Raw genomic sequence first — 12,821 nt, 5'->3', positions numbered from 1 at the left:
TGTGGAATATTAGGATCTCTTGAGTTGGAAGGAATCCACAAGGACCATCAAGTCCAAATCTTGGTCCTGCATAGGACATCCCCAAGAATCACACCACACGCCTGATGTTGTCCAAATGCTTCTTGAGCTCTGTCAGGCCTGGTGCTCTGTGATCACATCCCTTGGGAACCTCTTCCAGTTCCTGGTCACCCTCTAGGTGAAGAACCTCTTCCTAATACCCAGCATAACTCCTCCTGACACAGTTCCATGCTGCTCCCTCAGGTTGCCACTGGTCACAGAGAGCAGCCATTAGTGCTGCCCCTCCTGAGGAAGCTGCAGCCCACAATGAGCTCTGCCCTCAGTATCCTCTTTTCTAGGCTGCACAAGCCAAGTGCCCTCAGACACTCCTCACATGGTTTCCCCTCTAGACCCTAATTCGTCACTTCTTGGTATTTACAAAACTGTCCTATGACTTTCCCACTGATTAATTGATGATTGTACTGACTCCTCTTCCAACCTTAAGGAAAGTTTGGGTCTTTAACCAGGCCAAATCCTTCTTCAGCACAGAGGATGGACTTTCTCTGTGGCTTTATTCTCCTGAGGGGCTGAGGCACAGCCTCCTGCTTTGAAAGTTTTGCAGAGGTGAAGGGGCAGTTTTGGCTGAGGTCAAGAGGTCAGTTTGTGATAGGGAGCAGTTTTAGATGAGTTGAAGCGGGGCAGTTTTGGCTGAGATGAAGGGGGTAGTTCCAGCTGAGCAGCGGCGTGCAGCTGGGACAGCCTGCCGTTGCCCGGATCTTGGGACAGCACTAACAGAGGAGCGGCCAAGGGCTCCCCTCACGCCGCCCCGCCGGGCTCGAGCTGCCCTGAGGGGAGGGAGGGGCGCTGCCTCCGGCCCCCCCCCCCGCCCGCCCCTCGGCAACACGTGACGCACTGACGCACGCACGCACGCACAGGCGCGCGCCGGGTGACGCTGCGGGCCCCGCGCGTTTGAAGTTGGCGCGCGACTCGCGCCCTCGCTCCCCCACCCTCGCCCCGCCCCGCCCCGCCCGCCGCTCCCAGCCTGCCCCGCGCGGCCGCTTCCCCGCGCGCGCCGGCCCCCCCCGCCCCCCCCCTTTTCCCCCCCGCTCGGGCCGGCGGCCGCGGCAGAGCCGCGCTGGGTGGCGCGTGCGCACTGTGCCCCGCCCGCCGCCATTTTGTGTCCGAAAGCGACTGTGGAGCGATTAAACCGCGGGGCTGGTGCCGGGGCGCTTAAAGCGGCGGCGGCCGCGGCGGGGCGTGCGGGGCGCGGCGGCTCCTCCGCGGGGCCCGCGGGCGGCGCGGGGCGGCGGCGGGGCCCGGCGGCCGGAGGGAGCTCGGCGGGGCGCGGGGCGCAGGTAAGCGGCGGCGGCGGGGGGTTTGCAGTCGCGTTCTCCGGCCTCTAGGTGTCACGATGGGGCTCCGGCGCGGCTGGGGCCCCGCAGCGGCCGCCGCCGGGGCAGCAAGGGGGGCTTTGTCTCCCTCTACCGTCCCCGCGCCGCCGCCGCCGCCACCGCCGCCATTCCCCACAGCGCGGCGCTGGGCTGCGGCACCGCCCGGGCCGCCCGCCCTCCTTCCCTTCCTGGCCGCCGCCACCCGCCGGCCCCGACTCCATTTTCTTTCCTTTGTCTCCTCCACCGCGCCACCGGCGCTGATTAACCGCCCCATTACCGCCCCCTCCCCGCCGCGCCTGCCGCCCCCCCTTTCCCTTCCCGTCCCGCACGTCCCTTCCTTCCCCCCCTCCCCCGCCCCGCCGGGCCCGCTCCCCTCCCGCCCCGTCACCGCTCCCCCCCCCCCCTTTCTCGCACCTCCGCGGGGTTCGCCCGGCGCCCTCCGCCCGCCGCCCGTGTCCTGCCGCGGTGTCTGGCCGGGCGCTGCCCGCGGGGACGGCTGCGTGTCCCGCTCCCGCCGGCCGCCGCCTCGCTGCGCTGGCGTGTGCGGCGGAGTGAGAGGCGCTGCGAGGCGCAGAGCGGGACTCGAGCTCCCTCTGCAAGGCAGGCTGAGCAGCGCCATGCAGCAGCACCGGGGCGGGCACGGCTGGGGGGCGCCCGCTCTCGCCGCGGTGACCGGCCGGCAGCCCCCCCGCACCCCCCGCGCCACTCCCGGAGAGCGGCGGCTCCGCCGTTCTGTGTCCACCCCCCCCTCCCCCGTCCCGTCCCCTCCACCCCACTTTGGGCCCGGGATCCCCACGGGGTTTCAGGCTTCGATCGGGAGCACCTGGGCTGCCAGCGAGCCGCCGAGCAGCTGTGTCACTTGCTGGGACCTGGCCCGGCTGCCCGACTCACGGGTCACCTCCCCGGGAACCTCCCGGGCCTCCGCAGCCAGGCGCTTGCCCAGGGATGGGGCCCGAAATCTCGGGGCAAAGGACCACGTTATTCCCTCCCTTCCATGGGTCTGTGCTACTTGGGGGGGGTGGGAAACACAAAACCCGATTCTTTTTGTGATGCAGAGGAGGAAACCGCACATGCTCTGTGTCCGAACGCTTTGCTGTTTGCTCTCTACATCACCTTTAGATTTCTTTAGAATATTTGTTCACGCGGTATCGGATTTGGCCTTGTGTTAACCTTGTGAAATGACTTCGATATAGAAAGGTTTTGTCGTGTTGTATGGTTCCTTCTCCGTTCAGTGTGATCCTTAGGTCTTGCCTTTTGGTGAGAATGAGCTCTCTTTCCTGTTTGTGACTTCCTATTTTTTTGCCGAGCCTTTCTTCCCTTAAATACATGCATGTCTGTTCCTCATCTCTTGCCAGTTGCTGAATTCTGGTAATAAACTCCAGAGGTTTTTCTAACTCCATTAGAAGCATCTAAAACACTGTTTACCTCTTCCAGTGTACGTGTTTTTGTTTCAGTGCAGGAAGTGTGTAAATATCGTCTCAAATTCTCTAGTTTATTCATCTTGTGAAGAGCCTGTTGAATTTGCAGGAGCCCGTTGGGTATAAGAAATAATCCCGTGATGTATTCAAGCTGTTCTTACTTAAATGATCCCCCTAACACTTTCCTTTAGTGTAGAGGACATCAGCTAAACTGAAGAAAGGCACAATTTTAGTATAAGGGCAAAGCTTGCTGCCTTTTTTTTCTGGGTTGATGGATTTTTACTTCCATTTTGTTTTGTTTCTGGATGTGTCGGGCTAGCTCAGTTTTAATGTCATCCGCTGTATGTGAATGGTTATTAGGATGCACAGAAAGGCTCAAGAAACTTTGTGGGGTGTTTATAATGAGTAATATCTGAGCAAAAGGTCCCAAACTCGAGTTCCTGTAGCCTCCTGTGGCCCTGCAACTGAAATAATACAGCAAAGCTCGTCCGTTTCAGATGGAGCTTGGAGAACTGTCACTACAGCGTTAAGTTTGCTGGTGACTCGTGCCTGCAGTTACTGAGGGAAGGAGCTATTTCAAGAGCTGTGTTCGTGCGAGCAGGCTGGATCTTGACTATGATCCGTAGCTAATTTGTGTGCATCCTCACCAGCTCTTGGAGCTGCAGGTTGATACCCGCCTGCTGCGCTCCCAGTGCTGTGCTTGAAATGCCAGAAGCTGACCCGTGTTATTCTTGACTTTATTCAGTATGTACCTGAAAAATCTAATTATGTGGGATTACTAACTTGTTAAGGATTTTCTGTGCGCAGCCTACTCCAGAATTTAATTTCTTCTCCTCCCCTTAGGACTTCATGTCCGAGAACTCCTGCTTTTCTAGATTTTTGGAAGCTGGATGTTGAATATTGTTAGGCCTGTCTGTTCTTGGAGCAAAGCCAGCATATTCCTTTACTTACCCTTCATACTTGAACACGTTCCACTGTGGATAGCTCTCCCTGCTCTGTCTGAACGGTTTTTTGCACATTAGCTCTTTCAGCTATATTGTTGATTGTATTTGCATAAAAAGTCCCTAATTCCCCATCCTGGCAACTTTATCTTCTCTTAGCTCTTTACCAGAGAGGGAATGCTCGAGGGAGTAATAAGCATTAGGATCCCAAATGTGCTTGTACATGCTCTAGAAATCTGTGTAATAAGGAGCAGCCACTGCTTTACCTGAACACAAGGACACACACTGACAAGAGCTGAGGGAAACCAAAGCTTTGACTGCTTGTTTTGTTTGTGTTAACTTACTGAACTGTACTGATTTATTTACTTAACTGTAAACCCCTGTTCATCCATTTGGCTTTAGTTCAGATGCCCAGTTCACTCTTTGTTGTACTAAACCTTGAAATGTCAATACAGTATCAAGCTCTGCTACTCTGTAACCTACATGGTCTTAGAGACACACACAAATCCAGGAAATTCCCTTTTATTGGTTATGTTTAGAGTTGATAACAATGGTTCAGATCACACATGGCCCTTGTTCTTTCAGAATTTTACTGAAACTTAATCTGTCCTGGCTGTAGCCAAAGATACTGCGCTTTTTTTTTTTTTTTTTGTGCTGAAGGATATTTGAATTTCATTTACAACACCCTGTTCTGCTCCTCCCACTTCTCTCCAATAATTCATCAGTCTTTAGGAATTAAGTGAGGTATGCTTATGCCAGACATATTTAATATGAAAGCTAAAGAGTTGCTGCTCAGCTGAGTGATGTTTTTCTCTGATTAACAAAAATAACCTCAAAAAGAAGAGCAGAATAAACAGAAGTTGAGTAGGGAGTTTTATATTTCAGGTCATGTTAACATTCAAGTAACTGTACACAGAACAACTTAGTTTGGGTATCTAATGTAAATTAAAGCTGAAATGAAGTTTTCCTCAGTATTATAAAAACACGGAAGTAAAAAAAAATCCTAATTTCCTTCCAATGTGGTTCTTAACAGGTGAAAAGAGAAGTAGTGCAGAGACAACTCTCAAGAATGGCGCAGTTAACGTGCATTGGCTTAGGGGACATCTCTCATAGAATGGACTCCCGAAGCATTATTCTCTAACTATCCCTACAGGTGAAGTTTTGAGTCATAGATAGAGCTGCATTTCATATGTAAAGGTTTGTTTTTAGAGGCCCTCCCACATTTTACTGTCAGCTACCTGAGGATTTTAGTGCACTGTGTGGCGCTCATATTAAGAGGTGATGCCAGGAATGTTTGAAAGTGTTTAAAAGCACAAAAGCAGTGATCAGTGTTGAGATATGCTGACCAGTGACACCAGCAAGGACTTCTGTAATGGTAGCAGTGCAGCAAGCTGAACTACAAGGTATTTCTTTTTCTACCTGTAGTGCAAGTAGTCTGCCCAAATACATACTGTTATGTCAGTCAGCAGCAGCATCTTATTTTTCTGCTGTAGCTGCAAACTCATAAAATTTCTAAAGCTTCATGGGTTTCACTGGAAAGCTTTGCTCAAATGTAAAGACAGGGCTAAGTGAGTTCATCTTATAGTGAAAATCTTGTTTTGCATATTTTTTTTCAATACTGTAAAAAAAATTCTGTTGGCATCATTGAATTTGTCAAATTCTGGCAAAACAGAAGACAAATTGCAGATTGCTTAGCAAGTGAATTGCACCCCTGTCTGTATTAATAATGCATTATCATTAGAAGCCTGTATGTATCTTAAACATCTGCAGGTAAAGTATATTAAAAAAACAAACGCAAGCCAAAGCTTAACATGAAAACTGTTTAAAACCACCCCCCACCAGAGTCCATTGGGAGGTGAGAGAGACATTTACCTTGGCATATTGGTGTATTTTTCACCACTGGAATATTTTTATCTGCAGTATTCGAAGGGATATCTTATAGTCAATGCATTTTGGAACAGTAGTGAAATTCCAGGAGGTCAGAGAAGTGCTGATTTATCAGTACTAAAAAGAGGTAGAGTGGATGAACATGGCTGTGCAGGGAGGGTGGCAGACACCTAAAACACCTTGGGTGTTTGATTAGCTCTGCGTGGTGTTAACACACATGTGGTTCACATTTTATTACCAGCTCTCTCATTTATTCTTAATACAGAATTTGGTTAATGTAGAGAAAAGTGTTAATCCCAGTAACTAAGGTTTTAAGAAAACAAGAGCTTGTTAAATTTGTAACTTGATTTTGTTAAAGGACTTGATCTTGATGACCTTACTGTATATTAATATTAGTAGTAAGTATCAGTAAATGCCATTTAGTTGAGGATTAGTCTGGGGGTGTATGAGAGTGAGTAGTTTCCATGGATATTCAGCAAAAACTAGTAATTGCTTGTCACAATTTGTTGTCATTAATGATTTTGTTGGTGAAAAATGTCTTTAAAAACTTGTTCATGATAAACTTCTGGTTCACAGGAAATCACTGGGCACTAAGGCAGCCATTGTGATTTTCAGGTGGAGTAGATCCAGACCAGTGTGTCTGCTAAGACTGCTACATGTAAAGCTGTGTACCTGGGAACAAGGTATTCCAGCTGAATTTAAATCAAGGCACATGGTATCCTAGAACGCAGTGACTGAAGTGTGTTTTGGAGTCATCGTGAATAAACAGCATAAACAGGAGTTTCCAAGGTGATGCTGTGACAAAGAACCTAATGTAGTTGTTAAATGCATTAGTGGAATAAGCAGGGGTATGTTCTTGCCTATCTTGTGGGATGGGATGAAGTCATTCCCAAAATCCAACGTATGGTTTTGGCCTCAGCACTCAAAACCCTCCAAAAAATTACAGTGTGAAAAAGGATTCATCTCCAATTTGATGGAAAACTAAATTGTATTGCCATGCAGTCAAATGTTAAACGTGTGCCGTGCAGCTTCTCATCAAAACTGGTGACTTGATGAGAGTCCTCAGGTAAGTGCGTGACAAAATAATACTGGATATTAGTGAGCTTGCTCTAATCTTACTGACAAACACAATATGAATTTGTAGCCCAATAAGTTCAAATTAAAAGGCTTAAGTTTTTCACAGGGAGGGTGATTAATTATTGGATTGATATGAAGAACAGTCATGTATTTCTTAATTTCTTAACTTCTTTGAATCAAGATTGTGGAAAAAAAATCCGACAATTGCTTCGGCCAGCTGCAAGGTGCTGACCTTTTCATGTTTCATATATATTTAGAGAACTGTCATGAGAGGTCAGGCTCAGTGATAAACCAGGGGTGCTAAAGAAAAAGGATGGATAGCACCCACTTTTCTCTTGAACCGCCTTCCCTCTTTTTGAACAGAGCGAGGTTTAGGACTTTTCCTTTTCAATCAAGAATATGATCAAACCAGTAAAATCTTCTGAATGGGGGAAAATAAGCAGATATTGATATATATTGGAGATGTGTCAAATAGTGCCCTGTATACTCGGTCCAGACTTGTGAGTAATACATCCTGATCTGAGGCTGTGGCACTGGGGAACTGTTGGGAAGATAAATGTTACTTCTCTGCTGCCAGGACAAGATGCTGGCTTGTGTCCAGCTCACTGCCTACCAAGCAGCCCAAGGACCTTGGCACAAGCACTGCTGCCCAGACAGTCCTTGTATCAGCAAAGGAGTCCTTCCTTCCTGACTCTAAGCATGGAAAATGCTCAAGAGGTTGAAGCAAGGTGATTTTTATTGAATCCACTAAAGAAAGCATAGCTCCATAAAATTCTGTGTTACATAAAATTATTTATTGACTCATTTTATATATTGCATTTATGTGTGTTGTGTGGAATTATATTATCTGCAGTGATCCTAGTTTTAAACTGGATGCTGAGTAAAATACTGACTTAATCAGGCATTAAACTGCGAAGCATAAAGCTGTGGAAAAAGGAGTAAACAACACAATTTTTAAGCTATGTTAATGCCTCATGTGGAGACTTGACACAAGTGTTTGACTCTTTCTGAGCTCTCCAGGATGTTACAGTGAGTTGCTTGATGGTGGCCTAAGCATCTCTAGGTGGAGATTGCTGGAAGCTAAGGGGTTTTCTTTCATGTCTTACTTATTAAAAAGGTGGGAAGGGGATTTGTAATCTTGAGAACTGAGAGCTACAGAGCAAACTTGCCTATAATCCATGTGCTTCTCTGTGTGGTAATTTCAACAGAAGCACATGATGACTGAGTTTGGCTATTCTGGTTTCTGCTGGCTGTTTGTAAGAAGGTGAATGGTGTCACTCTGCTGCTGCCCCTTGAGTTCTTCACAGGACTCAGTCTGTGCCCAGTCTGGCTGCTGTGTTTCCCCATGCTCACACAAGGCCAGCTTCTTGGGTAAATGCAGTGAGTTTTGTGGTGAGCCTATAGCTTGTAGGAGTAAAAAAATGAGGTAAATATACCACAATTGATGGAAAACCTGTTTTGGTTAGAGACTGTGGAGATACTGTAGGTTTGGAAGGGGATCCACAGGTCCAGAGGCAAAGATCCCTAATCCCTTGGCTGAGTGTTGGGTTAAGGGTGGTAAACCACAGCCAGGACAGATTGCTCTCCCTACACAGTGTTTCCTGCTGGAGTTTTTGGAGACAGACTGCTGGACTAAACAGACAGTGATCTGTCCTTGTAGGGCTTTTTTTTATGCTTACATTGGAAAAAGGACATTTTTTCCTTTTTTCCCAACCTATCGATAAAAGCTATACAAGGATGTTTTAAATTCTTGCTATTTTGGGAATAAACATAGCATTTAGGGAGGTAAAAGTCAAGGCTTCCTTGGAAAATTAGTTTGGCTTGCATCAGGATTGTTGTCACCCCATCTCCTTCCACATGTGTGCTAGCAATTGCATCCCCAGGTGATGAACTGGTGAGCAGAATTTGCTTCATGAGGGCAATAGCATGTAAGTGGATGTGGAAAAATGCAGCCTCAAGTTTGATTTGAGCCTTCATGGAACCATGCCCCAAAATATTTTGAGCTAAGTAGTGGCTTTCTGCAAAGGAAGCCAAGAGCACAAGTAGTAATAGAAGCGTTTGGCTATTTGTAAACATTTTTTACTCTTTTGAAATAGAGCTGTAAACTTCCCTGTATGTTTAAAATTGTTGTCCAGCCAATTGAATTCTCCCATTGTTTAATGTTGAAAGAGACATGGCTTCTCTGGACTGGCTCCTGGAAGAGCCTTTCACTACAGTAGAACCAGTAGTGATTTTTGGCTAATTACTTCAGCATCTTGTATAGCTTTTCTACTGTCTCCTTGTATTTTATTTGCAAAGCTCTTCTCTTGAAACCACTTCTAACATCCAGAGATTTAAAATGAAAGCAGAAAATGCTACTGAATTAAAAGTACCCCCTGGTTTTGGTTGTATCATTCAATGATATAAGTTAACATTTTAACCAGTAGGTTTCTCCCGTGCTAAACTGTTTGCAGTGGAAGTGCAATCTAAACTTCAGTTTTGCTTTCCCAGTGTGTACTGCAAGAAAACCCCTTATAGAGGCACTTAAAGAGTTTCTAGATTACAGGTTGGAAAAAAAATAAATTTTTGAAGGCTGGTAGTTTCAGTCAAAGCTTATCAGATTATTAAAACCTTTCTTCTTTTCTTTTCTTTTTGGAGGATGGAAGAAGTTAGTGTTATCCAGCATTCCTGCTGAGTATATAACTTACTGCCACTTCTGATCTTTGAAGAGAGATTTATCGCTTCCTGTGGCAATACTGAATACTCAAAAGGTACTCATTGATTACTTGATCCTTGCCTACCCTCCATATTTATTAATACTCTTCTCTCCTTCCTGCTGAAGAATGACTGCTCTTGATTCCTGCCTGCTCTGAGCTACCTGGAGCATTATATGATCCCAGACTACTTTATGCTTTGCTCCTGTAGTATGTATGGAAATCATTTTGTCCTGTTAAAGCAGTTGTGTCCTCTCCTTGTCCTACCAGCATTTTGACCTGCATGAAGAAGAATTTGTGAACTTCATGACAGTATGATGGAGCTGACTATCAAATATTTAGATGTCTCACTTGCCTGATGTGACATCTGTAATGTTTTTGGAGACATCTGCTTTGAGTGGCTTGTGTAGACAAATCCTTAGGGATGATTTCTCCATCTCCAACAGACTAAAAGGAGGGAGATAGCATTGAATGTTTGTCCTGCTGTGTTATCAGTCTGGCTCTTCCTGGTTAGAAGTGCTTGATTCAGTGCAGTTTTGGTCAGTACAATGTGCTGCCTCTTGAAGCAGGCTGTCCAGTGCTGGCAGCCAGGGGAGAGCTTTCATCTGCCTTTTGGCACCTTTCTTATTGCCTATCAGACAAGATACAATTTCTTGTTAACACTGGAGAAAAGAGCATACAGTAGCCCTTACTACTTCAAATACAGATTTTTTTTTTCCTTTTTTATTAGTTTAGATTTACTCACTGTGGTCTTTTCTTCTGCAAATTAAAGGTAGTGAGGTCTCTTGTCAGTACTGCTTCCTGCTTTTCTTACTGAAGTTCCTGTAGGAGCCTTGTCTGATATGTATCTATGTACTTCATAGCACATTGGTTCTCTGTCTCCTAAACAGTGAAACACAATATTTCTGCTTTTCTAATGCTGTTCTCTTCGATACTGGGTGGATTTGGATATCCACCACTCTGAAAGTGCAGGTCCCCAGTAGATTGCCAAGAGTTACTGTACCTCGGTTCGTTTGCTGAAGAACTGATGAGTATATGAGAGTTTGCAGAGTGTTCCAGGGCCTCTGGATCTTGTGTGGGAGTGCTGAGACCAGTAAATCTCAGTCCTAGGAGCATCATAGTTATAACTGCTTAGATGGAAAAAGGTCTCAACGTTTTGTGTTTGAAGTTTATCCTTCATTTGATGTAGTGCCAGAGAATGGTAAAATAATTTTGGTTGGAAGGGACTTCTTGTGGTACCCTGGTTCAACCCCTGACTCAGTGCAGGGCCAGCATTGATGCTAGATGAGGTCAATTAGGGTTGTATTTAGGAAATATTTTTGTTTCCACAGCATCTCCGAGCAACCTACTCCAATGTTTGACCACTCGTTGCAGCTGGTCTGTTGCGCTTGTCCTTTGACTCTCTGCTTCCAAGAGTGTGGTTCCATCTTCTCTTTGTTTCCCTTTAAAGTTAGCAGTAGGATCTCCCCATGGTCTTTCCACACAATTTCCCCTGGGTCTTTTCACAGCTAAATCTGTCATTCTGCTGTGTAGGTCTTCTATTCCAGCCACCTCCATTGTGTTGGCAGCCTTCTGATGTATTTTTTCCCATGTGTTCTAAGCTCAGCAATGGACATGTGAATGAAGCACTTTAAATTTTTAGTTTATGCCTGTTTTCCATCAAGCTTATCAAACATTGCCCATATGTCAAAGATCTGATGGAATGTAAATTCATGCAAGGTATTCTATGCCAGAGAAATACACCAGGTATGTAACAGAAGTTTGGTATCATCTTTGCAGTGAAGGACAGTAGAAGTGACTTACTTTCCCTTTGGGATGTTCCCTTGGAGTGGGTCAGAACGAGAATGCCTTGCACTTTTGGAGCTCCCTGGGTTGTACATTAGTAGGTTGATACCTGAGCTCTGTGTCCAAGTAGCTTCAAAACATATCTTAAAAAGCCTAACAAGTAACTTATTTTCTTGATCAGAGCCAACACCTTGTAAACCGAGAGGGGCAATGGCTGTGCCTTGCATTAACTCCCCGTCAGTGCTAATCTACACAGATCCCTGGGAAATACTCTCTATTTGTGTTGTCTGCAGTGTAGAAAAGAGCTGCAATTACTGGTTTGTTTTCTCTTCCCCCTCGTAAGAGTTTGGGTACAATCTTTATTTAAAACAGCTTTCTTTACTATTAAATAATTTCCCAAGCAGATTAGGTTTGAAAAATGGAAGAAGACTATTCCTTGATTCAAAATTTCAGGAAACCCAAAGTTGATGAAAAGGTACTTGTTTCCATTGAATTCAGTGTGTTCTGTTGTCCTTTTGTGTGTGTGACAAAACCTCTGAGGTGATAATATTCCACGTGAGAAGTGTTCATTTTGTATCAAGTGTTGTCTGAAGGGAGAAGTCCTTCACTCTTGAGGCTTTTCTGTGTTAATTGACAAGTTTCAAGTAAAGTTCAGGAAATATTTTCCAGGGTCGCCCAGCACAGAACCTGGCAAGGATGCAGCTTGCATCAGCAGTCTTAATATGCCCTTAGCAGTGGAGCATACCCCATGTATCCTCTGAGCATCCTCTTTCCTGATCAGGGCTTGTATGTAGCATTTGTGATTTTTGCAGGGTGAGTGTTAAATAAAAAGAGATAATTTCCAGATTTTTTTAAAAGCTCATTATCGCTGAGCATCCACAGCTCCAACAAACCTCTTATCAGTAATGCTCTTTGAAGCTGATAAACAATTAAAAATAGCCTTGCCAAGTAAGAAATGCAGCCAGGACCCAGACTTGAGTGCCTTGTACTAAATAAATGACAGAAGAACCTGGAGGTGAAGCACTTGAATTCAAAGGGTGTGAAATCCAACACTGCTTGGCCCTCATCACTGAATGCAGCAAGAATACATGCCTCTCTTGAGAATTACTCTTCTGGTCTTCCTTACCATTCCCAGGGTTTTTAGCATGTGTGCACACTGCAGAGTGACAAGGATTACAGGAAGAAGTAATGTGTTGTTTTGTAAATACTATATTTCTGTAAACGTGACTATTTTAAGCCCTTAATTGATAAGGGTAATGAGGCTTGCGTCAGTGAGCAGAGGCTGCTGTTCCTCAGGGTGGCAAGGTTAGAACTGTGATAGAGCTGATTTTGTTATTTGATATATGCAGTATATCCACTGCTGTATTGACCATGTGTAAGGAGTGGTACTTGCTCTCATTGACACCTCTTCAGTGATAAAAACTCCTTCAGTGTGCAATGTGCTATTCCACAGCACCGGAGGAAAAGGCCATCTGAAGTAGGCAGAGCTGGCTCTAAAATGTCATGTTGCATTTGTAATCTGACATGAGGCATCTGGAGCTTTAGGTTGTCAGAACTGTAAATGCTAAAGAGTTTGAGAACAGGTAGGTAGAGAAGCTTCTAAAATGAGTTATCCTAGTGAAAGTACTAAAG

The 12,821-nt window shown here is 45.7% G+C and overlaps 1 protein-coding gene across 6 annotated transcripts in view; it reads left to right on the top strand.

Annotated features, from left to right (window-relative positions):
- The first annotated feature begins 1,183 nt into the window (after positions 1-1,183).
- The window catches only part of CTCF (CCCTC-binding factor), a 34,238-nt gene continuing 22,600 nt past the window's right edge, over positions 1,184-12,821 (top strand). For 4 of the 6 annotated variants that reach the window (XM_066194527.1, XM_066194526.1, XM_066194523.1 and 1 more), the window contains exon 1: positions 9,349-9,461. The gene's annotated coding sequence lies outside the window, so the exon portion shown is untranslated. Of the gene's footprint in view, positions 1,353-9,348; positions 9,462-12,821 lie in introns of those variants that run through there. The other 2 variants (XM_066194530.1, XM_066194529.1) reach the window with 2 other exon arrangements.

This window comes from Chamaea fasciata, unplaced genomic scaffold (assembly GCF_029207755.1).
Source record: "Chamaea fasciata isolate MVZ Bird 193981 ecotype frontalis unplaced genomic scaffold, bChaFas1.0.hap1 SCAF_12, whole genome shotgun sequence".
Lineage (NCBI taxonomy): Eukaryota > Metazoa > Chordata > Aves > Passeriformes > Sylviidae > Chamaea > Chamaea fasciata.
Note: the sequence above shows the minus strand (reverse complement) of the source record. Positions and strands in the feature narration are given on the sequence as shown.